Below are 24195 nucleotides of genomic sequence, written 5' to 3' on the forward strand. Positions count from 1 at the left end.
CAGATACAACAGAAATACAAAGGATTATCCAAGAATACTATGAAGGACTATATGCCACCAAATTCAATAACCTGGAAGAAATGGACAAGTTCTTAGAAACATATAGCCTTCCAAGGCTGAACCGGAAGAACTGGAAAATCTAAACAGACCAATCACCAGTAACGAAATTGAATCAGTCATCCAAAACCTTCCCAAAAGCAAAAGTCTGGGACCAGATGGCTTCACTGGTGAATTCTATCAAACATTCAAAAAGGATTTAACACCTGTCCTCCTCAGACTCTTCCAAAAAATTAAAGAAGAAGCAATACTTCCTAATTCATTTTATGAGGCCAGCATCACCCTGATACCAAAACCTGGTAAAAATAACACACACAAAAAAGGAAAATTACAGATCAATGTCTCTGATGAATACAGATGCAAAAATCCTTAACAAAATTCTAGCAAATTGAATACAAAAATATTTTTAAAAGATTATACATCCGATCAAGTGGTGTTCATCCCAGTGGCACAAGAATGCTTCAACACAGGCAACTGATCAATGTGATACACCACATAAACAAAAGATAAAAATCATGATTATATCAGTAGATGCAAGAAAAGCATTTGACAAGATACAACATCCATTTATGATTAAAACACTGAATAAAATGGGTACAGAAGGAAAATATTTTAACATAATAAAAGCCATATATAACAAACCCTCAGTTAATATCATAATTAACAGTGAAAAACTGAAGACTTTTACTCTATGTCCAGGAACAAGACAGGGTTGCCTCCCCCTTCCCCATCATCACGTTATTCAACATAGTATTGGAACTCCTATCCAAAACAGTCAGGCAAGGGAAAGAAATAAAAGGCATCAGAATTGAAGAATTTAAATTATTACTTTTTGCAGATGACATGATTCTTTATATAGAAAATCCTAAAGGCTCCACCAAAAAGCTATTAGAAACAATAAATGGATACAACGAAGTTGCTGGCTACAAAACCAATGCACAAAAGTCTACAGCATTTCTATATACTAACAATGAAATTTCAGAAAAAGAAATGAAAAATTATTCCTATTGCAACTGCCACAAACAAGAATAAAATATCTAGGAATAAATATAACAGAAGATGTGAAGGACCTATACACTGAAAAGTATAAGACATTTTAAAAAGAAATTGAAGAAGACACAAGAAATAGAAAGACATTCCATGTTGATGGATTGGAAGAATCAGCATAGTTAAAATGTTACCCAAAGCAATATACAGATTTAACACAATCCCCATCAAAATCCCAATGCCGTTTTTTAAAGAAATGAATAAAATATTGCCAGGTTTGTATGGAATCACAAAAGACCCCTAATAGCTAAAGTAATCCTGAGGAAAAAGAACAAGACCGGAGTTATCACATTCCCTAACTTCAGTTTATAGTACAAAGCGACAATAATCAAAACAGCATGGTATTGGGGGGAAAAAGCAGACACACAGACCAATGGAATAGAATTGAGAACCCAGAAATAAATCCACATATACATGGGCAGATAATTTTTGACAAAGGAGCCAAAATCATACAATGGAGAAAAGAAAGCCTCTTTAATAAATGGTGTTGGGAAAATTGGAAAGCCACATGCAAAAGAACGAAATTAGACTGCTGTCATTATATACCAAAATTAACTCAAAATGGATCAAAGACTTAAATATAAGACCTGAAACAATAAATTGTATAGGAGAAAGCATAGGTATTAAACTTATGGACCTTGGGTTCAGAGAGGATTTTATGAACTTGACTTCAAAGACAAGGGAAGTAAAAGCACAAATAAATGAATGGGGCTATATTAAACTAAAAAGCTTCTGCATAGCAAAGGAAAACATCAACAAAATAAATATTCATCCAACCAAATGAGAGAAGATATTTGCAAGAAACACTTTCAATGAGGGGATAATATCCAAAATATATAAAGAACTCATACAACTCAAAAACAGAAAAACAAACAATCCAATCAAAAAATGGGCAGAGGGCCTGAACAGACACTTCCTCCAAGAAGACATGCAAAGAGCCAACAGATACATGAAAAAAATGCTCAACTTTACTAGCTATTAGGGAAAATGTAAATCAAAACCACAATGAGATATCTCTTCACACGTGTTAGAACGGCTATCATTAACAAGACAAATAATAACAAGTGTTGGAAAGACTGTGGAGAAAATGGAACTCTCATGTACTGCTGGTGAAAATGTAAATTGGTACAGCCACTATGGAAAACAGTATGGAGGTTCCTGAGAAAATTAGAATTACCATATGACCTAGCAATCCCTCTTCTGGGTATCTACCCAAAAATTCTGAAACACATACACTTAAAGATTTATATATATATCCCTACATTCATTGCAGCATTATTGACGGTGGCCAAGACATGGAAACAACCAAAGTGTCCTTCAATAGATGATTGGATAAAGCAGATGTGATATATACACACCATGGAATACTACTCTGCCATAAAAAAGGTGAAATAATGCCATTTGCAACAATGTGGATGGATCTTGAGGGTTTTATGCTATGTGAAATAAGTCAGATAGAAAAGAACAAAAACCATATGATTTAACTCATATGTGAAATATGAAACAAATGTATGGTGATGGAAGGAGACCTGACTCTGGGTGGTGAGCACACAGTGTGATATATAGAAATGTACACTCGAAACCTATGTAATTTTACTAACCATTGCCACCTCAATAAACTTTTTTAAAAGAGAAAAAATGTTGAACATCAGATAACATAAGTCAGAATTTAATCGTCTTCATATCATGAATGTAACTATAATAGATTAATCGTATTACTAGATCTCAATTTACTTACAAAAGATCCCAGCTGTCACCCAATGCCAAAATGGGTAGAAATGTTTTGGTTCAAAAGAGTGGATCTTTCGCTATCGCAAAAGCATTTATAGCCACTATGAGCAGAAGGAATCAGCCTAGTGAATAATACAATTATGAGCTATGGTTCAGATATTCAAGTGCAAGTGTCCAGAAGATAACGTAGCAGCTAATCTGTGCGGGTAGTTTTGAAAATAATGACATTTAACCTATCATAGCAATTGTTCCCATAAAAAGCATGACCACTGTAATGAATAATAAAGTCCAGCATAAAAATTACATCCTCGTACTAGAAATCGTGAAATTAAACACATTAAGTAGCTTACATGTGAGAAAAATCAATGCGTTTAAAAGTGTATAAGAAACTTTAAGAGGAAAAATACTAGCAAACCACTATTTCATCTGTGCATTTCTAGCAACGTACTTGCCAAATTCACAAAGAATAATTTAAATGATTATTCAAAGCATAACACGAAGGACAGCAGTTAATCTGATTAGAGTAATGACATTTCTAATGTATTTATTTGGAGTAGTGATTGCTGAATTGCACTGTTATTAGCAAGCTTACCCGGTTTACTGAAATGCTGATATATATTTAAAAATCTGTCTCTGAATAATGCAGGCTGAGCATGTGGACAATAGCAGGGTTCTTTTGCTTTCCTCTCTTCCTTTCTATATTATCTGATCTTCCCACCTTGGTTTGGTATGTGTCCCTGAGCTGTGTCATTTTTGATGCCTAAGCTCTCTCCCACCTCCCAATTTGGCCTCCTTGGGTTCTGATATCTGATATACTTATGACACCTTGGAGGAATGCAGTTGAGAATTCATTGTTCCTGAGGTGTTTAAACATCCCTATGAACTCTCCTCTTTTTGCCTAGTTAGGAACCATTTCTCATGCTTGATTAGTTGATTCACCAACCTTAAAATTATTGCATCTCTATTGTGAGTGGGATCAATTGCCTAAAACATCCAGCTCATAGCACTATTGGCTGCCTGCAAGACAAGCTATAATAGAACCGAGACCCTCCTAACTGAGGATTTTTTCAAAATGGTACTCTCTGATGAAGACGGAGAAGAAATATTTGTATCAAAACCCCATCTTAGCTCCATTCCTTTCTGAAATTGTAAACTTAAATGATACCTCCTTTCATTCTGCTTTTCCAGAGCCCTCATTGGAACTTGCAAATTTTTTGTTTGTTTGTTTTTAAGATTTTTTTTATTGGTGAAGGGGAGCAGGACTTCATTGGGGAACAGTGTGTCCTTCCAGGACTTTTTTTCCAAATCAAGTTGTTGTCTTTTCAATCTTAGTTGTGGAGGGTGCGGCTCAGCTCCAGGTCAAGTTGCCCTTGTTAGTTGCAGGGGGCGCAGCCCACCATCCCTTGAGGAAGTCCAGGAGTCCAACCGGCATCCTTGTGGTTGAGAGCCCACTGGCCCATGTGGGAATCGAACTGGCAGCCTTTGGCGTTAGGAGCACGGAGCTCCACCCGCCTGAGCCACGGGCCGGTCCCAGAACTTGAAAGTCTTAATTCATCAAATGTAAGAATGGGATCAATGTGTATTTTTTTAAATTAAAGTTTATTGGGGTGACAATTATTAGTAAAGTTACATAGATTTCAGGTGTACAATTCTGTAATACATTATCTACATCTTACATTGTGTATTTACCACTCAGAGTCAGTTCCCTTTCCATCACTATATATTAGAACCCATTTACCCTCTTCAGGAGACCCCCTCCACCCTTACTGTCTGGTAACCCCTAAACTATTGTCTATGAGTTTTTGTTTCTTCATTTATTTGTCTTGTTCTTTTGTTGTTTTCAGTTTTACATACCACATATCAGTGAAATCATAGGGTTCTCGACTTTTTCTGTCTGACTTATTTTACTTAGCATTATAACCTCAAGATCCATCCATGTTGTCCCAAATGGTACTATTTCATCTTTTCTTACCACTGAATAGTATTGGCTCGTAATTTGAACAGCAACGAGAGTGGAACGTGGCATTCAATTAATACATATTCAATAAATTAATGAACAATCATCAGAGAGAGTGAGTGAAATCATGAATACATGTATGCATCAGAGTTTTGGAGTCCAATTCCCCCAAAACCTTCAACACTTTATGTCTAACTCATAAAGGCTTGTTTAAAGATATAAATACCTTTCAATATCAAGGTGACATCACATACACTCAAGCTTCCCTCTCTTGGTTTATTAAAAGGCTGGCTGAACCCTTCAGTGCATTTAATTCACCATTACTTACTTGTTCTTTATTACCTCTATATGCATTGTGTGAGTTTGTGCACGTATATTTATATAAATTCTTATTATTCAGGTTCATAAAACATCCTTTATAAGAAGAACTATACACGGCCGACCCAGATGCATGAGAGGAAATGTTTCATTTCTCAAGAAGAGCCTTCTGTGCACCCCACCACCTCCCTGCTCCGTGTGTCTTAACTGTGGGGCCTAGTGGTTCTAAACATTGGAGCAGCTGCATGGCTCATAATTTACTGACCTACTATGTGCATAACAAGTAGGACTTAACTATAACCAGCTGGGGCTATTTTTGTCAAAACCAGATTTTGAATCCTGCACTTGATGAAAGCTTCTATGGTGTTTCTGTGATGCTCACAATTGTGTGTGCCTATATCTGTGTACCTGTTTGTCTATCTGTCTGTGTATGAGAAGAGAGGAAAAGAGAGGTACATGGGGAGAAACCCAAGCAAATAGATTTCATATTCTTTATTTAATCACAGACAAATATATTTTTTTTCTTTAGCAAAGCCAGGCTGGTTTATCCAACACTTGTCTGAAAAGAAAAGTTGCTATTTATATTAAATCCCAATTGCAAGGTCAAAAAAAGCCTGAATCCACAGAAGGTTATGTGTGCAAGAGAAAAGACCATCAAAGACTGGGCAAGGAGGAATGTGTTAGCTCCATTGCACAACTATAATTAGCACACACTTCTTTATATCATTTAAAAATAAATATTAAGTGGTTTTAATCAAATCATTATTAATCTGAAAAGATTAACTCTTGGGGAGTATGACAATGCTCTTTCCACAGACTGTCTGAAGTCTATAAACAACAAGCTAAACGGGTGGTTGCTAACTTTTGTGGGTGGTTATGGACTCCTTAGAAATCTAATGAAAGCTACAAATCCAAACCCTCTCCCCAGAAAAAAAATCATATTCACAATTTGTATACAATATCCAGGTGTTCACTGACCATCTGAAAGCCATGCACGATTCTTAGATTAAGAATCCCTTTTCTAAAGGAAATATAACATGTAACCATGATTTAAAGGAAATCATGGAGTTTTAACATTTTAGAAGTCCTTAGAAATAACTTAGTCCATACTCTCATTTTCTAGATGTGGGCAGAGGTCTGGAGAGAGTATGACTTGCCAAAAGTCACACAAGTTTGAGAGAGTTAAGAATTTGTGTGCTATTTTAAATCCACTTCCTTAGAAGCAGACCCTGAAACAAAGATTGGTGGGAAACTGATTTATTAAGGACGTGCTCCTTGGGGAGACTAGCAACGGGTGGAGGGGGCAGGACAAGAAAAGGAGTGATCAGGCCAGGGTGCCCTCTTAAGAAAATACCTGCAGAGAGGGTCCCACCAGTAGCCCAAGGGCAGTCCTCCCCCAGTTTAAAATAAAACAAACAAACAAAACTGCAGATGTTAGTTGGAAACAGAGCTCAGTAATCATAAAAGGGACGCCACAGCTGCCAGGTGGAAGGTAGCTGATGTGACTGACCCAAGCTTTCTTGACCCCATGCTGCTGCCCCAAACAGAGACACACGTTGACTTTTTGGTGAGTGTCTCAATGCTCGCTATCACAAGATTAAAGGTTAATAGATTTTTAATATTACTTAAATTTTTATCTTAAAGCATGATGAGGGTTCCCTGGCCTTTAAATGTAAGCCTTGTGCAGAGTAACACCCACGACAGGAAGAACTGCTACATGGCATCTTTCTTTTGGAGTCTCCATGATGTAAAGCCACCATAAACTCTGCCCCAAATAGCACCCTCCACCCCAACATTACATTTGCTTCAAACAAGGGCTAGATAGGTTTGCTTTGTTTCTGCAGAGCATTTTCTTTTGCAGGGTTGAAATTTCCGTTTTCCTCCTGAGCAACATAACTGCATTGCAGAGAGGCATGTACACACATGCTTCTTAGTCTTGAAAAGTCTCCTCTAAGCCAACAGAAATGAGTTTTGCTTTAATTATGTAACAAAATCCTGAAGACTAAAGCCACAACATTGGCAATCCTGATCCAGATGTATAAACTACCAGGGAAAAAATATCACAGCCCAACAGAAATATAGGCAACCGAAATGAAAAAGCAGTTGAGAGACTGAATATACTAATGGACAATAGCCAAACCAGACATAAAAATGGAACTCTAATCCACAGTCTGCAGCCCCCAATCCAGGAAGTCAAACCACAACCTCTGTGGTCATTAGTCCAAAACAGCCAGGACTTAATCAATAACTGACAGCTTCCCTAATTTGTGCCTCCTGCATCTAATTCAGGACCAACCAGAGACAGCCAAATGTGATCCACTAGCCAATACATAAAACTGCTGCAGGAAAGAGGGTTCTTGGCTTCACTCAAGAAAGAATTCAAGCATGAGCCAGACAAAAGAACAAAAGTAGTTTATTGTGAGGAAATCCACTCCACAGACAGAGTAGAGGCTGCCCTTAGGCAAGAGACAGCCCTGATCCTCTTTACGGCTATGGTTCTAATTATTAATAGTTAAGCTTTTTAATATGGGGCTGGGGGAAGAATATTCTTATTAGTTCTCGGATAGGGTGGGCTTTTCCAGGGATTTGGGACACACCCCTTTTTTGTCTTTATATGGTTCTCTCTGGAAGTGTCTTGGCATTGATGGGTGGGTCATTTAGCATGGAGATGTTTTCCAATGACTGTATAATGTGGCTGGAGGTTACTTGGAGGTGAATCATTGCCATCTTGGTCTTGGCCAGTTCTGGCTGTTTTTCTTATCACATCTTGATTTAGGTTGGCAGTTAGTGGTTTTTCTTCTAGGCCCTGCCCCCACCCTACTTCAGGATGCTGGCGGCTGCTAGTTAGCCCACTTCCAGCTTCTCCAGGCCAACAGCCTCCAATCAGGGCACACATGAACTGAAGCCTCCCCTTTTCTCCTGTAAGCTTTCCCACTCCTCTGCCTGCCTTTGAGTCTCTGCCAAATGCAAATGATGGTGCTTTAGCAAGCTCTGAATAAATAGCCTTTACTTATTTTAATTTGATTAGTCGTTGTTTATTTCCACACAGTTAGTAGAGAAAATACAAATGCCCAATAAACTGTAATTAATTTTAAAAGAAACGCAATTAAAACAATGAAATACATTTTTTTTACTTGATTTGGAGGGCAGTTTGAAGTATTAAGCAGAAGGTAAAAATGTGCATGACCTTAACTCTGGTCATTCCAATTCTAGCAATTCATTTTGCAGAAATTGTCTCATAAATACACAGTTATGTACAACTCTTTAAATATTTGTATGTAATAAATGTCCAAAAGAGGAATGGATAAAATACGAGACATCGTGCAATGGAATTCTGTAAGACCATCCAAAGAACAAAATGTTGAAGATAGAGCCCTGACAGGGATAGATGGTAGAGTAAAACAGACAAAACCAGAGTTTCAGAGCCATTTTGTGAGCACATGTGTGAGCACAGGCACACGTCTCTGGCTTCATCCCAGAAGTGGGGCTGGAGAATGGGAAAGGAATTTTCACTTTATATATTTCTCGTTGTTTATTATTTTGTGAGGATCATGTATTACCTTGATAATGAAAAAGTTAAAAAGAATCAGCTGGAAAATGCAGGACTTCACTTGAAATGTGGTCCTGAGCACATGTTAGTCACTCAATCACCTATTTTCTCACTTTTCCAGGTATTGTGGTTGAGTTTTGCAGAATAAGGCCTGGGCCTTGATAATAGCTTTGATTCCCGGAACAATAGCAGAGATAATGAGGCGCCCACTTCACTGACAATACCCTGCCACGCCTTGTCAGAGACAAGACAAACATCGGTGCAGGTGCTAGAACAATCACCTCTTATTTATCTGCCATTGTTCAGAAGGAGCCATCTACACTGGTGAATTTTCCAAATAGAAGCTTTCCATCATTTAAAGAGCCAAGTTTTTTTTTTTTTTAATTTAACCACTTTTGAGGGAAATATTTTCTAAATGGATTTCACAACTCCTATCTTTTCAGAGAAAATACAGTGATCATAACATAACCAATTCCTGATCATTTAGGGCATAGTTCTGACTATTGAGCCCTGAGCTGTGACTTTTTTTAGTGCCCTATTTGGGAGACACTCAAACAGATGGAGAGGCTGCCCTTTACTTTGAATCATCACCAATCCCTACAATTTTTAGTTCCTTTCTAATTTGAAAATATCTACCACTTCTCTCACTTTCAGCTGCCCTTTAAAGATAATATACTTTTTGGATCTTACTCTATCTGGGGGAACTCCCAATTATTGTTCAGACCTCATTTCATCTGACATTCCATCCCAAAGTAGAGCCAGAGTACAGATTTGGGTGAACATGGTTCGCTGGGAGGTGATCCCAAGAAGCAGAGTGAGAGTGTGTGAGGGGTGAGAGTACAGAGAAGGCAGACAGAAAAGAAGGTGTTAACGAGAAGGTTGTGTGGGTAATAGGAACTAGAAATCTCACTGGGGTCCTTTGGAGACACAGTGGAGACACACCTTATTATTGTCCAATTGAAGTAAAGAAATTGGAGTATTTATTCACTGATAAGTATCTTCTTATTTCCTTTGTTTAAGGATTGTTGGAGGGTGAGGGGAGATCAGATCTTTAGCACTTTCGGTCTGTGTCTTAGCTGGGCCAGACAATGCCTTCACACAGAAACACACCAGAGCGGGCTAAGATATCAGGAGCAGAGCACCAAAAAAGCCGGCCACACCCTCACACAGACCCATGAAGTCAGCAATAGTATCCCATTTTACAGAGTAGGAAACTGAGACCAAGGGAATTTAAACTACCTGCCCAGGGTCACAGAGTTAGCCAATGACAGAGCTAGGATCCTAACCTAGGTGGAACTGACCCCAAAGTCTCCCTTGGTGGTCACAAATGGCTGCTGTGCATACAGGGGCCTCTTGGGACTCTTCTAAATTGTCATCACCTGAGAAATCAGCTGATGACCCAGATTATTAAGCTTGAGAAGGTCTGACTCCACCTTGTTTCCTGATGTATCCTGGTGCCTAGAATAATGGCTGGCATGTGATAGGCACTCGTGAATGAATGAATGAGGCTCAAGGAAACTCTGAAAACGTCTTCAGCGGTCTAAGTACAAGTATTAATCAGTCCTGGGTTCATTACAGTTCATTGCCTACAGGTGAAGCTTCTTAATTCTAGGTGCACAATTCCTGTGTGTGTTCATTCATTCATTCATTCATTCATTCATTCAGCTATTATTTACTGAGTACCTATTATATATGAACACCAGGCTAACTGCTAAGTTTTCATTTAAGAGGAAAATATTCATGAGCCCACCTCCATGGAATCACAGTCTGGAGAAGGAGACAGGCATTAATCAAAAGAATCATATAAACAACACCTGAAAAAGCCTTTTGTTCACCTTTCAATTTGTAGGAAAACCAAGGACAAAGGAGCGTGTTAGACGACACCACAGACAATGGGTAGCAAAATCCAGATGGCAGGAAACCCTATTGCACAAACAAAAATTGCAATGGGAGAAAATAAAGAGAGGTAGAAAGAGAAGCCTATAATTAAAAGAGATTTAAAAGACATACCAGTTGTATCATTGGAATTAACCCCTGGTTGTTTGCAAAAGGTGAAAAGAATTCACAGATTCAGCCTGAAATGAGGAGAGCAAGAAAGTAAGTTTATTCAAAATGCCAGCATAGAAGCTGCCGGGGTAGATGACTGCTCTTAGCTTTAGGTAAGGTTTTTCTTATATAGGACCGGGTAGGTAAATTTCCTTACAGCAGGAGATGTGACATATAGACTGAGGTCATTTGACTGACATATGTTGGTTATATAACTAGTTTTTTTCAGGGCATGCTGTTAATTATCCAGAATCCATACAGAAAAACCCACAGGGGTGGGGGGGGTAGGAGGAGGCCAAATCTTAATGTTCATTCTATTCTAATTGCATTATAATTAGGCCAGAGTTCAACTAACAGGCAGGTTTTGGCAATTTTTGCATGTGTGAAGAATCAGTTAATACCAGTTAGGTCTCATCTCCTCTTTTTATGAGGGTTTAGACATTTTAGATTTATTTCTAGGGGATGAGCGTGGGCCATTCCTGGGGAGGGGATGCAGGCCTGGGCAGTCCCCCTTCAGGTGCACTTTTATTAACCCTTTTCTGCCTCATCAATATCAACTAATCATAATATGTGATTCTTATTTAGATCTTGATTCAAACAAACTGTGAAAATTATAACATCTGTGAGATAATTGGACATTTGGAACTGACTGGATATTTGCTATTGAAGAACTTATTGTTATTACTTTAGGTGTAATGGATTCGGTTATGCTTAGAAATAGGAGGCTTTATTGTTAAAAAACAAATACCGAAATATTTATAGATGAAATGATATGTCTTGAATTTGCATTCAAAGAAAGGAAGTGGACAGGGGCTCTGGATAAAATAAGATTGCTTATGAATTGATAAAATGTTGAAGCTGATGGAGGCCACTTGGGAGTTTGTTATACTATACTGTCTACAGTTACACGTTTGAAATTTTCACAATAAAAAGATTATAGAAAGGATCACGCAAATGTTTCATTAACTGAGATACATATTATCAGGACCAAGTACAGGGTAACCATGAGATATTAGAATTGGTAAGCCTGATAGATGGGGAGGCCAAGGGAGGCTTCCCTGACTAGAAAGGGTGTTTACTTTTTTAAAAATTAATTAATTTCTTTAAAGTTGATTGGGATGACAATTGTTAGTAAAGTTACATAGATTTCAGGTGCACAATTCTGTATTACATCATCTATAAATCCCATTGTGTGTTCACCACCCAGAGTCAGTTCTCTTTCCATCACTATATATTGGATCCCCTTTACCCTCATCTACCACCCTCCAACCCCCTCACCCTCTGGAAACCACTAAACTATTGTCTGTGTCTGTGAGATTTGCTTCTTCATTTGTTTGTCTTGTTCTTTTGTTGTTTTCAGTTTTATATACCACATATCAGTGAAATCATATGGTTCTCTACTTTTCCTGTCTGACTTATTTCGCTTAGCATAATATTCTCAAGATCCATCCATGTTGTCACAATGCCACTATTTCATCTTTTCCTATGGCAGAATAGTATGCCATTGTGTACATATATCACATCGTCTTTGTCCAATCATCTGTCGAAGGAGAACTGACTCTGGGTGGTGAACACACAATTGGTTAGTAAAATTACATAGGTTTCAAGTGTACAACTCTGTAATACATCATCTATACATCACATTGTATGTTCACCACCCAGAGTCAGTTCTCTTTCATCACCGTATATTTGATCCACATATCAGTGAAATTATATGGTTCTCTACTTCTTCTGTCTGACTTATTTTGCTTAGCATTATAATCTCAATATCCATCCATGTTCTCAAAATGGTACTATTTCATCTTTTCTTACCACTGAATAATATTCCATTGTGCATATATACCACAACTTCTTTATCTAATCATCTATTGAAGGATACTTTGATTGTTTCCATGTCTTGGTCACTGTAAATAGCTGCAATGAACATTGGAGCACACATGTCTACATGGATAAAGGTTTCTCCCCATGTTTGCACTGTTTGCAAAAATCTTCTCCCATTCAGTTGGTTGCCTCTTTATTTTGTCGATGGTTTCTTTTGCTGTGCAGAAGCTTTTAAGTTTCATATAGTCCCATTTGTTTATTTTAGCTTTTACTTCCATTGTCTTTGGAGTCAAATTTATAGAATGCTCTTTGAACCCAAGGTCCATAAGTTTAGTACCTATGTTTTCTTCTATGCAGTTTATTGTGTCAGGTCTTATGCTTAAGTCTTTGATCCATTTTGAGTTAATTTTGGTACATGGTGACAGATAGCAGTCCAGTTTCATTCTTTTGTACATGGCTATCCAATTCTGCCAGCACCATTTATTGAAGAGGCTGTCTTTCCTCCATTGTATGTTTTTAGCTTCTTTGTCAAAAATTATCTGTCCATATTTATGTGGTTTTATTTCTGGGTTCTCAATTCTATTCCATTAGTCTACGTGTCTGTTTTTCTGCCAATACCATGCTGTTTTGATTATTGTGGCCCGGTAGTACAAGTTAAATCAGGGAGTGTGATACCTCCAGCATTGTTCTTTTTTCTTAGGATTGCTTTGTCTATTCGGGGTCTTTTGTGGTTCCAAACAAATCTGATGATTTTTTGTTGTATTTCTTTAAAAAATGCCATTGGGATTTTGATGGGGATTGCATTAAATCTGTATATTGCTTTGGGTCATATGGCCATTTTAACTACATTGATTCTTCCAATCCATGAGAATGGAATGTCTTTCCATTTCTTTGTGTCTTCTTCAATTTCTTTCAAAAATGTCTTATAGTTTTTAGCATATAAATCCTTCACATCCTTGGTTAAGTTTATTCCTAGGTATTTTATTCTTTTTGCTGCAACTGCAAAGGGAATTGTTTTTTTGTATTTCTTTTTCTGAAATTTCATTGTTAGTATGTAGGAATACAAAGGACTTGTAAGTTGATTTTGTAGCCAGCAATTTTACTGTATTCCTTGATTGTTTCTAACAGCTTTTTGGTGGAGTCTTTAGGGTTTTCTATATATAGCATCATGTCATCTGCAAAGAGTGATAATTTAACTTCTTCATTCCCAATTTGGATGCCTTTTATTTCTTTCTCTTGTCTGATTGCTCTGTCAAGCACTTCCAACACTATGTTGAAAAGCAGAGGGAATAGGGAACAGCCCTGTCGTGTTCCTGAACATAGAGCAAAGGGCTTCAGTTTTTCACTGTGAATTATGAGATTAGCTGAGGGCTTGTCATATATGACCTTTACTATATTAAGGTATTTTCCTTCTATACCTATTTTATTAAGTGTTTTAATCATAAATGGATGTTGTATCTTGTCAAATGCTTTTTCTGCATCATTGATATAATCATATGATTTTTGTCCTTTATTTTGTTTATGTGATGTATCACATTGATGGATTTACGGATGTTGAACCATCCTTGTGCCCCGGAGATGAACCCCACTTGGTCGTGATGAATAATCTTTTTAATGCATTGTTGCATTCGATTTGCTAGAATTTTGTTTAGGATTTTTGCATCAGTATTCATCAGAGATATTGGTCTGTAGTTTTCTTTTTTTGTGTTGTCCACCAGGTTTTGGTATCAGGGTAATGTTGGCCTCATAAAATGAGTTAGGGAGTACTGTCTCTTCTTCAATATTTTGGAAGAGTTTGAGCAGGATTGGTATTAGATCCTGTTTGAAGGTTTGGTAGAATTCACTAGTGAAGCCATCTGGTCCAGGACTTTTGATTTTGGGAAGGTTTTGGATGACTGATTCAATTTCGTTACTGGTGATCGGTCTGTTTAGATTTTCCAGTTCTTCATGGTTCAGCCTTGGAAGGCTATATGTTTCTAAGAACTTTTCCATTTCTTCTAAGTTATTGAATTTGATGGCATATAGTCCTTCATAGTATTCTTACATGATACTTTGTATTTCTGTGGTGTCCGTGATAACTTCCCCTTTTTCATTTCCGATTTTGTTAATTAGTGTCTTCTCTCTTTTTATCTTAGTGAGTCTAGCCAAGGGTTTGTCGATTTTGTTAATCTTTTCAAAGAACCAGCTTTTTGTCACATTAATTTTTTCTATTGTCTTTTTGTTCTCTATTTCATTTAGTTCTGCTCTAATTTTTGTTATTTCCTTTCTTCTGCTGACCTCGGGTTTCACTTGTTCTTTTTCTAGTTCTTTAAGGCGTAACATGAGGTTATTTATTTGGGATTTTTCTTGTTTCTTGAGATAAGCCAGTAATGATATAAATTTCCCTCTTAAAATTGCTTTTGCTGCATCCCAAAAATTTTGGGAGGATGTATTTTCATTGTCATGTGTTTCTATGTATCTTTTGATCTCTCCTCTAATTTCTTCTTTGACCCAGTCGTTTTTTAAAAGTATGTTGTTTAATCTCCATGTATTTGTGTTTTTTCCTGCTTTCCTTTCGCAGTTGATATCCAATTTCAAAGCCTTGTGATCAGAGAATATGCTTGGTATGATTTCAATCTTCTTAAATTTGCTGAGGCTGATTTTATGTCCCAATATATGGTCTATCCTTGAGAATGTTCATGTACACCCGAAAAGAATGTATAGTCTGATGTTTTAGGATGAAGTGCTTTATATATGTCAATTATGTCCATTTTATCTAATGTGTCATTTAGGGCTGCTATTTCGTTATTTGTTTTGTGTTTGGATGATCTATTCATAGCTGTCAATGATGTGTTTCAGTTCCCTAGTATAATTGTTTTGGTCAATTTCTCCCTTTAGTTCTGTTAGTTGTTGCTATTTGGGTGCTCCCTGATTGGGGGCATAAATACTGATGGCTGTTATGTCTTCTTGTTGTATAGTCCCCTTTACCATTATGAAATGTCCATCTTTGTCTCTTGTTATCTTTTTCACCCTGAAGTCTGTTTCATCTGATATCATTATGGCTACACCTGATTTTCTCTTTGTACCATTTGCTTGGAGTGTCAATTTCTACCCTTTCACTTTGAGTCTATGCTTGTCCTTGTAGCTGAGATGTGTTTCTTGGAGATAGCATAGGGTTGAGTTTAGTTTTTTGATCCAATCTGCTACTCTGTGCCTTTTTATTGGTGAGTTCAGTCTATTTACATTTAGGGTGATTATTGATATGTGAGGATTTCCTGTCAATCTATCTTTAGTTTTCTGGTAAGGCTGTGTCTCCATTGTTTCTTTGCCTTTTTGTTGTCTATTATTTCTGTGTGGTGGTATTCTATGATGTTTCCCTCTGTTTTTTCTTTTATTACAGTATGTATTTAAGTTCTGGATTTTTTTTTTGAGTGGTTATCCTTTAGTTTATGTAAAAGAAAGTTTGATATTTAGAGTATTCCATTTTCTTCAGCACGCTTACTTTCTCCATTCCCATATTCCGGTTCAGGCCTTTACGCTCCCCCTTTTTGTGTTTTGGTTGCCCCAAATTGTCCCTGTTGCTGGTGGTCGAATAGCCTCCTTTAGTATTTCTTGTAGTGCAGGTCGTGTATTAGAAAATTCCTTCAGCTTCTGTATGTCTGGAAAGGTCTTTATTCCTTTTTCATATCTAAAGGATATCTTTGCTGGGTATGTTATTCTTGGCTCATAATTCTTCTCTTTCAATGGTTTGAATATTTGGTTCCACTCCCTCCTGGCTTGTAGAGTTTCTGCTGAGAAATCTGATGATAATCTAATGGGCTTTCCTTTGTAGTTTACCGTCTTCTTTTTCATGGCTGCCTTGAGGACTCTTTCTTTGTTGTTGATTTTAGACAGCTTCAATACCATGTGCCTTGCAGAAGGCCTGTTGGGATTGAAGTAATTAGGTGATCTATTTGCTTCTTGGATTCAAGTGTCCAGTTCTGTCTACAAGTTTGGAAAGTTCTCATCAACAATTTGTTTGAATATATTCTCTCTTCTCTTTTCTCTTTCTTCTCCTTCTGGTATGCCCATTATTCTTATATTGCTCTTTCTGATGAGTCAGAAAATTCTTGTAGAGTTCTTTCATTTCTTTTAAGTCTCAAGTCTCTTTCTTCTTCCATCTGTGTAATTTCCAGGTTTCTATCGTCGATTTCACTGATTCTTTCCTCTATCTGGTCAACTCTACTACCTAAGCTGGTTGTTTCATTCTTAATGTCTTCTATTGAGTTCTTAATCTCAAGAAATTACATTTGGTTCTTTTTCAAAATTTCAATCTCTTTCGTAAAATGCTCATGTTGTTCTCTGAGTGTGTTTCTGAGTTCATTAAATGCCTTTCTGTGTTTTCTTGCATCTCATTTAGTTTTTTCAGAACTGCAATCTTGAATTCTCTGTCATTTAAGTCACATATTTCTATACCTTTATGTTCCTTTTCTGGAGACTTTTCACTTTCTTTCTGAGCTGTCTTGTTGCTTTGGTTATTCATTGCAATTACTGATTTATTATTTCTCTTCCTAGACATCTACAGGAGTGGCTTCTGCAACAGGTTGATAGGAAGAGGTCTTTCTTTTGTTTTCCAATACTCGTTGGTAGAATGTTTTATTTTCTTTCCAACTGCAGCCTTTTTTCCTCTCTCACACAGTAGTGCTATGTTTTCCTTTGCACTATTTGAGCTTCTCACACAATGGGGGGATTTCCAGGGAAACGGGCTTCTCCTTTGTTAACAGTTTGCCTTGGTCATAGGGCTCCACATCCCTGTGGGGATGCGGAAAGCTTTTGAAGTTCCAAAGCTCTTTCTGCACCAGATTCAGAGCCTGTATGTTTCAGCAGTTCTGTTTACTCCTGCAGGAATCCGCCCAGATAGGTGGGGCTAGGGGGTCAGGGGCCGGGTGAGTTGTGAGAGGTCGCCCAGAGCAATGGCCTCCACCACCACCACAGTCGGTCCTGCTTCCACAGCTCCCTCTCCTTTGCTGGAACAAGTTGGGCTGCGAATCTGTGTCTGCGGTCCACAGTTCTCAGAACAGCAAATATTCTGTTCTTTTGATTGACACTGCTACTGTTCCACTTCTAGCACCGGACTGGTGAGGGCGGGGTGAGCTCTGGAGGGTAGGGAGGGGCTGGCTAGTCTCAGAGCCTAAGGCTTCCATTCTCAGGTCAGCAGTGAGGGCTTAAACCACCGTTTTCAGCCTTCTTCCTTCAGTCATTTCTCCGAGGTCTCTGCCATGAGCGTGGATTCAGCTGTGTTATATGCTGCCCCCTCAGCCCTGTGGGCCATAAGTGGAGCCCTAGCAGTCCGAGTCCTTCCCTCTACCGCAGCTGCGGTAGTTCTGGGATGCAGCGAGCTCGGAGCACTGAGCGAGGTCTACATCCTGCGCCCGCGTGGCTCCGTCTCTGCACTTCTCCCTTCTCTCCTGCCCCGCTCACGCGATTCTCCGACCTTTAGGTGAATTCAGTAGTGGGCCTCTTCGTCTTGCCTGTCTGTTGTGCAGGGAGTCCTTTGTGGAGTTATTGTTGTTTGATTAGTTGTAAATTCAGGGGAGCTTTACGGAGGCTCACCTCACACCACCATTTTGATAATAGGGCTCTCTTTTATTCTTGTTATGTGGTTTTCTACGTCTTGAATACAAGTAGTAGCATTGAAGTGTCTTTTCTCTTTTCAATCCTACCCCTGATTGTTGCTCCAGAAATAACAACATATGATTGCAGAATCTCTCCTTTGAAGATGGTATTATGGAGCTGAGCACACGTAACTGAGCCCGTAACTTTCAATTTGCTCCTCCAGGAATGTACCTAAGGACCCAGATAATTTTCTCCTAATATTCTCTAACTTCTCAGCAAATGGTGCTTGTTATACCCACACTACTCACTTAGATGGGTGTGCATGAGACTTTTCCATGTTAAATAATGAGCTATTATGGTCAAGGGAACACCATCAGATGGCCTACAACTCACCATGGCAGTAATAGCAATATTTGGTCAAGTTATTTTCATCATCACCTGCCAAACTTCAAGCTCTTACAAAAGCATGGGGACTCTTAAGTAGCTGTTGACTTGCATGTAATAATAATGTGGCTCTTGGTCAGACTACATCAGTGCCCCTTACATTATTCTAAAAGGAGATAAAGATTTTCTCTTTGTATGGCAGAGTTCTTGCCTAGAATTGGCATACCTGCAATTTCTGCCTTATGAAACACTCCTGGCAAGCTCGGATGAGATGCAATCCTCCCTGGCAAGATTTTACTGGCTTCATGAGGCAGTTAGAAGTCAATCTTCATTCAGTGAGTCTTTTCCAAACTTCAGGATCTCTCTCTAACTTAGTTACATACTAGAATGGGCAACACTTTCAAACAGAGTTGTATCTGGGCAAAAGAGTAATCACAGCCTCCTTTTCCCCACTATGGCTCTTACTGTCTTCAGTGTATTTGAGTGAAGCCATTTGTTTAACTGTCTTGGTTTGGGTTCCTCCAAAAGCTGACCCTGAGGTAGAACACGGGAGCAAGTAATTTGAGAGGTGATTCTAGGAAACTCTGAGGAAGCAAGGAAGTGAGGGAAGAGAAAAAAAACAATAAAGGGTGTCAATGAGAAGACTAATGCTGTGAACAATTGGGTTTCAATCCTGCCAGAAACTCTGTGAGACTGTCTCAAATACACACTTCAGAGTTGTCCCACCTGAGGAAGTTAGGGGCACTTATTCATCAACCTGGTTCAAGAACACACCTGGGAGAATTCATTCTACAGTACTTCCAGCTTACCATTTTGTAGGCCAAGAATGTCCTATGACAAGATGAAGGCCTCAGGAAGAGAGAGACTTAGGTGTTTGAGGTAGAAAACCATCAACCTGTACAAGGAGAGTTTACTCAATCTACAGGGACTTCTGTTGTGGACTCTGGGGAGCGGGCTGTGAGCAGACAAGGGCCTTGCAGCCTGCAAGGTCATTCCCATGGGAAGCCTTGCCTCAACATCTTCCCAGTAAGTACAAGATAACACTAATGCAGCCACAGACATACAAACTGGCCAATACACACAAAATGTTCTATTAATACCTGCTTGTTCTGCTAATACTTGTTTGTATAGACAATTATTCTAAGACTGTATGTAAACTGCATGTGAAATAAAGACTGCACCACTGCTCCGCCATCCATGGACGGTGGACTTCCCGATCCCAGCTTTCCTGTCTCTGCATCTTTTCTCAATCTCCTGGCTTTTCCCGCTCAGGCTGGGGGCCGTGACAGAGTGTCGCCTGAACAGGACCTGAGTATGGGAAGCAAAAAACGGACAAGTAGAGAACCATCGTCTGCTGCCAAGTGGCGTGGTGCCGGCCAAACACAGGTGAGGAGACTCCCCTCGAAGTTTAAGAGAGAGCTCTCAAGTTTAAGGAAGAGGAGGGGAGCAAGCTAAAATTGTACAAGCAAGTACAATCGGGAGTAAAACATGGAACAGCACGGGTCCAGAGAAAGGGACCTCTTTGCGCAAATGTTAAAGGCTATGCTTAAGGCTCGCAGCTGTAATATTTGCTCAAGCCAGATAATAGAATTCCTATCTTTTGTACGGGATATATGCCCTTGGTTCCCTGAAGAGGGCACGCTCGATCCCGCTACTTGGGAGAGAGTTGGGCAACAGCTCCATGACATCTTCATGGCTGAAGGCCCCTCTAAGTTTCCCATCCCCACCTTTATGCTTTGGAATTTAGTAAAAGAGTCACTTGACCCCTCACCAGAAGTTTCGAGATTACCGCCCCCCTCAACACAGGGAAGTATCTCTCAGGTCTTACACCATGCAGTGGAGGGGTATGAAGTGCGCAGCTCGCTCAGTGCCGCCAGTACAGGATAAACCCCCCCTCCCATGACAGGAAGCTCCAAGATAAAACAAAAATATCATGATCCCTCCCCCACCATGCCTCCAGCCCTCAGGACTCTGATAGGGATGATGAGTCTTCCCCTTCCGCCCACCTCTTGGTGGCCTTTGCTAAGCTTTTTTGTGGAGCGCTGCCAACAGAGGGGTGCCCCTCCTACTCCCCGCTGCTGCTGCTGCCAAGGTTGCACTGAGCTGACTACGCCCGGGGCTCCGGAGGGGGCCGCGGAGAAGCTGTCCCCTGCGCCGGCCCCCAACGGACGCACCTGGGCCCGCCATGGGGCTCTGGCTGCCACCACCATCGCTCCCCTCCCCCATACCACTGGACTAGGGCGATGCAGGTGCCCCCTGTGTGCTGTCCCCGTGGGCTCCATGAGCCCCCTGCTCCTCTGCCTGCTGCTCAGTGTGCTCCTGCAGCTGCAGAAAAACATTTTTTAAAAAAAGGGCGGGGGAGAAACAGGGGACCCCACCACAGATACAATTAGCAAGAGATATGTTTACTTTAAATTTTTTGAATTCTTCTGGCTCTAGCACAGAATCGTACCTTGGACACACAGCTTCAGAAAGACATTTTAACAATCTCCATAGTCCTGAAGCCTTGGAGAATGTAGCCATTTGGGGGCAAGATATTCAAACTAATCAATGGCAATTAGGAACCTTATTAACATGGGGGTGAGGTTATGCTTGTGTTTCTCCAGGACTGGAAGAACGTCCTTTGTGAGTGCCCAGTCGATGTAGTACACCATATCATAAACAACGCACCAAAGACCAGCCCAACAGTCAACCGCAGGAAGAATCAAAAGATTTATTGGACATTTAATTACAGCTATTATGGGAATAATTGCTATAGCCACTGTAGCTGTCATTTTTGGAGTAGCTCTACACCAAGTGGTACAGACCACTGACTTTGTACAAAAATGGTATAAAAATGCTAGTAAATCTTGGAATCAACAAGTTAAGGTAGATAAAAAAAAAATTAATGTTAGATTATCTGACTTATAAACTACTGTTGTATTTATTGGTGATCAATTGGAAAATCTCCATACTATAACTACTTTAAAATGTGATTAGAATATATCTACCTATTGTGTAACCCCTTTCTCTTATAATCAGACTCATACTCCTTGGTCTAAAGTATGAGCCCATCTCTTGGGACATATGCTCAATCTCACTATGGACATTTTACAACTACAACAAGAAGTTGATCAGATGTCTAATGCCAAACTTCAACTCCTCCCTGGAGAGGAGAGACTTTCTGTGGCTGCAGAAGGACTTTCTACTTTAAACCCTGTCAATTGGATAAAGACTTTAGGTAGATAGTTTGTGGGTGCTGTTGCTATTCTGTTTCTTGTTTTATGTTCATTTTGTTTAGTCCTCAAAAGTGGACAAACAGCGCTCCGACAGGCAACAAATGAAAAATCTCCGAGGTTTGTGTTTTTCATATTTCAAAAACAAAAAGAAAAGGGGGAGATGTGGAAAGCGGGTTGTAGGCTGACAGGGGCCTTGCAGTTTGCAAGGTCATTCATAAGAGGCCTTGCCCCAACATCTCACCCCAGAAAAAATTAGATAACACAAATTAGAGTCTGTGAGACAGATCCTTTCGGGGACTTTATCTCAGCTTTGTGCTTACACCTTAGGTCTCCCCGTCTTTACTTCACCTTGACTATTTGTTAGAAACCATGAAGACCAAAAGGCTGTGGTATGCTATCTTCAACATGCTGAAAGAAAAAATTGTTAATGAAAAGTTCTATATTAAAATTTTCCTTAAAATTGGAGGAGAAATTAAGACATTCCCATGTAAACAAAACTGAGAGAGTTCATCACCAGCAGATCTATTTTCAAGAAATTCTACATGGAAGCCTTCAGATTTCAATCAAAGGAAGGCAAGCCCACATAAAAAAAAATAAAGAGAACCAGCAAAAGTAATGACATAAACAACCTAAGTTTCCATAAACAGATAAATGGATACAGAAGGCGGATGTGTGTGTGTGTGTGTGTGTGTGTGTGTGAGTGTGAGTGAATTACTACTCAGCCATAAAAAAGATGAAATGTTGCTATTTGCAACAACATGGATGGATCTTGAGGGTTTTATGCTAAGTGAAATAAGTCAGAAAATGACAAAACCATATAATTTAATTCACGTGAAATACGGAACAAAAAAGAAACATATGAACAAACAAAAAAGACAGACTGGTGATTACCAGAGGGGAAGGGGGTTGAGGGGGAGAGTGAAATGGGTAAAGAGGATCCAACATATGGTAACAGATGAAAACTAGACTTTTGGTGTATACATATAGCAATATAATGCTGCACACCTGAAACTTATATAATGTTATTAATCGATGTTACCTCAATCAGATAAATGATAGATAGATAGATAAAAAGTGCACCAGCAAATGTAATTACATAGGTAAATATGACAACATAAATGTATTTTTTTGTAACTCTTTTTCATACCTGATTTAAAAGACAATTTTGTAATGGAGAAATATTAATTGTAATTTGATGATTCACACAATGTATAAATATGTGATTGCTGGCAATAACAGCATAAAAAGAGGGGAGAGATGGAACTTTATAGGAGCAAAATTTTTATGTACTATTAAAGGTAAGTTACTATTAACCCAAACTAGATTGATATAAATTAAAATGTTAATGGTAATTCCCAGAGTAATCAGTAAGAAAATAACTCAGAAACATACAGTAAAAGAAACAACAGGGAATTAAAATGTTACACCAGAATATATCTATTTAACACAAAAGATAGTAATAGGAGAATTGAGGAACAACAACAACAACAACAACAAAACCCACTAAGACATATGGAAAACAAATAGCAAATTAGCAGATATAAATCCTCTCCTGTCAGTGATTACATTAAATGTAAATGAATTAATCTCTCCGATTAAAAGTCAGAGATTGGCAGAATGAATTAAAAAAACAACATGATGCAAGTATATTATGCTATCCACAAGAAACAATTTCAGATTCAAAGACACAAATAGTTTGGGCGTAAAGGATAAAGAGGATGGTGAAAGAAATGTATCATGCACGACTGAAAGATGTCTCTCTAAGATCAAGAATAAGATAAGGATGTCCACTCTCTCTTCTTCTATTCAATATTGTACTGGAGGTTCAAGCCAGGGCAATTAGACAAGAAAAATAAATAAAAGTACTTTGCATTGGAAAGGAAGAAGTAAAACCTATCTCTATTTGTATATGACATAATCTTATCTTATAAAATCTTAAAGAATCCACAAAAATGTTAATACTAATAAACAAGTTCAGCAAGGTTGTAGAGTATAAGGTCGAAATACAAAAATTGTATTTCTATACAGTACAAACAAACAATCCAAAAATGAAATTAAGAAAATAATCCTATTTAAATAGCGTCAACAAAAACAAAATACTTAGGAATAAATTTAACCAAAGAAGTGTAAGTTTTGTACACTGAAAATGATAAAACATTGGTGTAAGAAAGTATAACGAAAAACAACCCTAAACATTGGAAGACATCCCATACTCATAAATTGGAAGATTTAATACTGTTAAGATAATCAGTTGTTGAGATGGCAATACTCCCCAAATTGATCTACTGATTCAACACAATCCCTGTCAAAATTCCACATACCTCTTTTACAGAAATAGACAAGCTGAAATTCATATGGAATGGCAAGGGACCCAGAATAGCCAAAACAATCATGGAAAAAAAAATAAAGTTGTATGTCTTGCACTCTCTGATTTCAAAACCTACTACAAAGTACAGTAATCAGCTGAGTGTGGTACTGGCACTAGCATTAGA

This window comes from Rhinolophus hipposideros (assembly GCF_964194185.1).
Source record: "Rhinolophus hipposideros genome assembly, chromosome: 22".
In the NCBI taxonomy this organism is placed as follows: Eukaryota; Metazoa; Chordata; class Mammalia; order Chiroptera; family Rhinolophidae; genus Rhinolophus; species Rhinolophus hipposideros.